Source organism: Bos javanicus, chromosome 10, assembly GCF_032452875.1.
Source record: "Bos javanicus breed banteng chromosome 10, ARS-OSU_banteng_1.0, whole genome shotgun sequence".
NCBI classification, from domain to species: Eukaryota; Metazoa; Chordata; class Mammalia; order Artiodactyla; family Bovidae; genus Bos; species Bos javanicus.
The window spans coordinates 43,538,428-43,542,266 of NC_083877.1; the positions used below are offsets into that span (position 1 = coordinate 43,538,428).

The 3,839-nt window shown below is 43.2% G+C and overlaps 1 pseudogene; it reads left to right on the top strand.

Moving 5' to 3' along the window:
* The first annotated feature begins 1,698 nt into the window (after nucleotides 1-1,698).
* LOC133255421 (cleavage and polyadenylation specificity factor subunit 7-like) lies at nucleotides 1,699-3,615 on the top strand (annotated as a pseudogene).
* The last annotated feature ends 224 nt before the right edge of the window (nucleotides 3,616-3,839 follow it).

Genomic DNA, 3,839 nt, shown 5'->3' on the forward strand with positions numbered 1-3,839 from the left:
CAGGGATTGAACCCACGTCTCTTATGTCTCCTGCATTGGCAGGCAGGTTCTTAACCACTAGTGCCACTTGGGAAGCTCAAACATCATGATATTTCACCCCAAATGACACTCTCAATGACTTTCCACTCCTATTATTGTCATTCATAAGAAATTTAACATTGCCTTAATGTCATCTAACATAGAGTCCATTTATCTTCAAAATAGCACATGCTGCTGCTAAGTCGCTTCAGTCGTGTCTGACTCTGTGCGACCCCATAGACGGCAGCCCACCAGGCTCCCCTGTCCCTGGGATTCTCCAGGCAAGAACACTGGAGTGGGTTGCCAGTTCCTTCTGCAATGCGTGAAAGTGAAAAGTGAAAGTGAAGTCGCTTAGTCATGTCCGACTCTTAGCGACCCCATGGACTGCAGCCTACCAGGCTCCTCCATCCATGGGATTTTCCAGGCAAGAGTACTGGAGTGGGGTGCCATTGCCTTCTCCCCAAAATAGCATATACATATTTTTAAAATCCAGATGTATGCATTATACTTGACATTATGCCTCTTTCATTCTCTTTAATATAGAACAGTATCTCTCCATCTTTTCTTTTTTCTTTCCTGACACTGACATTTTGAAGACTCTGAATTGTTTTATTGAAAATAGCATAGTTCTGGATTAGTCCTAATGATTAGATTCACGTTAAACATTTTGGCAAAACTACTGCATAAATGATATTGTGTATTTCCCCCTGTAGCTTGTGAGAAAGAGGTACAGAATATAAATTTATTCTGTTATTACTGAGAAACAATTTGATCACTTGGTTAAGGCATGTCTGCTAGATATCTTCACCATAAACATGTATCTTTTCCTTCTTAATTAAAAAAGAATCTGTGGGGTAAAGGACCTGTGGAGTGATAACTATCTTGTTCTCCAATGAACTTTCACCCAATGGTTTAAGCATCCTTTACTAATCCTTGGCTGAATCGGTTATTATCCAAGGGTTACAAAATGATGATTTCTAATGAAATGATTTTGTTTCTATACCTTATGTCCTTCTCTGTAAGTTACTCTCTATAAAGAAGATCTTTTCCTCTTTCTCTTGCGTATCACTTGGGGAATCATGGACTTTTAAAATGATATTATTTAGTACGGCCAATGGCAACACTTTAGAGCTGGCTCCTTCAAAGAAGGAGTACTTGGTCACTACCAAGTATACTTTCTGCTTTTATGAATTTGCCTACTTTGATAACTCATACCAATGGAATCACATAGTATTTGTCTTTTGGTTTTTTCCTAGCAACTCACATCCCATTTCTCATTTTAAAATGTGTTGTTACAAAACTGAAGAAACACAATGCAGATTAAAAGACTTGACAGCATCATCAAGTTTCTTACACAGTTTTCAACCTACCAGAAAGATAAATAGTGAACAACAGCAGGACAAGACATCTCTCCCCAGTTGCTATCAGTAGTAATAAAAACTATATCAAGTGAAAACAAAATAAAGATGGGGTGAAAAAAGTCCTCTAGGTAAATGGCTTTTCCAGCCATTTTTGATTTTTTTTTTCATGAATTGTCGCCTTATTTGATTATCTCTACATTTTAAAAAGATCCCCAGAGCTGCCCTTGAGGTTAAGCACATTGTTTACACCACTGGGCCAGTTGACAGGTGCCCTGTCTTAAGGGGAGGCGAGGATGGGGTTGGGAACAAGGAGAAAAAGCTATAAGCTGTAGCCTCTGACCCAAGGCAACATGGCTTTTCAACCCTGGGGAGACTCCCTCAGTGACTGATTAAGGGCTATGTTAGAAATGTTCAGAGAACAGAGGAAGAATTCAGTCCAGTTTAGTCTCTTCCCACTGAGCCAGAAGGGTCTCCAGTGCCTCTCCCTCCCACAAGCCAAGTCTCACCTTACATGCCCTGTTTCTTCTCATGTTAGATACAGCTTGCCTGCAGATGCCTGAAGAACCACCCTCAGTGGGCATTGCAGGACTCTCACCATGCCTCCTTCAGCTGGAACCACATCACAGCTTGGATGTTATGGGAAAAGCAACCCCATTCATTGATGTCCACCTCACAGCCCTCAGATGACAGAAGCAGCAGTTCCGAGGCACCACCTCCTGTTCACCAGGAGGCAACTCCAAGCCCAGCAACAACGTCCTGCAGGCAATTCTGCATACCTGCAGTGGCTGGAGTAATAGACAACCCGCTGTCCATGTGAGTGGCTTCTCCTGGTGGACTGCAGACCAGGTCCTGAGCCAGGTTATTCCCTTTGTAGGAGTCTGTGATGTGCTGGGGTTGAAATTTGCAGAGAATGGGGCAAATAGCCAGTGGGGGTATGCTGAGGTGGTGGTAGCCTCTGAAAACCCGGTCCACAAAATTATTGGAAACTTTTTCCAGAAAAGTACTTAATGGAGAAAAAGCGGACATGGGGTTAGCCACCTGGCAGACCTGTCATAATTTGAGGTAGAGGCTCAGAATGTGAATGCGTTTGAGTCTCAAGAGTGGAAATAGATATAAAGGACTAACACAGTATTCTAGTAATTCTGCTGATGGCCATACATTGAGAACCTTGTACTCACACCTGCCTAAAAGGATAAGCCCTGCCATGTGCTGCCTGACTTCAATCGCTTTCCTCCAGTCCTTCACCTGATGAGTCTGATCTCAGGCCCAATTCTATCCCTACCGCCTCTTTCCTCAACATTTGGAGTCTTCCTCTTCCTTCTGGCATCTCCCACAAGCATCTCCTGCCCCTCCATTACCTCCTTTTGTAGCTATACTTCTCCCTGGGCCATTCCACCTGCCCTTTACCTCAATCCAGCCTTATTTCCTTCACCAAATGCTACAGTAGGGCCTCCATCAGATATTTACATGAAGGCCTTCGACCCCTCTATCCACCTTGGCAGACAAGGTTTGGGCTTTCGACCCTCAATGGTGAATGAAGCTGAATTTGGAGAGATCATGAAGCAAACCAGAGCAATGCCAATTCCAAAGTGATTTCTGGAGCCAGCACAGGGGACTCCAGTGACTCGACTGAGATGCTGCACACAGCTATTGCTGTTATCAAACAGCCTCAGGTCACCAGTGATGAGTGTTGCTGTGTCCTCATCTCCCTTAAGTGGTTCATGGCACTGAAGCCAAGTCCTACAGTGTGGGTGCCAGCAGGAGCTCTTCCAGAAAAAGACATCTGTTCTGGGAGAAATCGTCTAGCTAGTCCCAAGAGAGCAGCAGGACAGCAGAAGGCATCGGGACCTGCTTCTTAATAAGGATCAGCATGATGGTTATTTCCAAGAAAGGAACCAGGAGCACGAGAGACACCAGAATAGAGAATGGGGCTGCACTTCTGAGAAAGGAGTCTGGTTGGAAGCATTTTTGTTTTTTTAATGGACTTGTATCTCTTCACCTTCATCAGGCGTGTTTTGTGGATGCACCTGAGAATTTCAAAGCCCTGGATTCCTCTAAGTGGGAAGAAATACTCCCCTCCATCTTCCTAGAGAAGAGAGGCTCCTCTTTGCCAACAGAGGACACAAGGCTTCACCTGAGGTAGATGGAAGATGATTCTTGTCCTTTTCAAGATTAACCCCACCTTGCATAATTGCCATCAGACTTTTTAATTGAAGCATAGTTGATTTACAATGTTGTGTTAGTTTCAGGTGTATGGCAAAGTGATTGAGTTACACATATACACATATTCTTTTACAGATTCTTTTTCATGATATATTATCATAAGATATTGAATATATTGATAGTTCCCTGCGCTATACAGTATGTCCTTATGGTTTGTCTATTTTATTTATACTGGTGTATATCTGTTAATCTCAATCTCTGACTTTATCCCTCCCCCAACTCCGTTTCCCTTTTGGT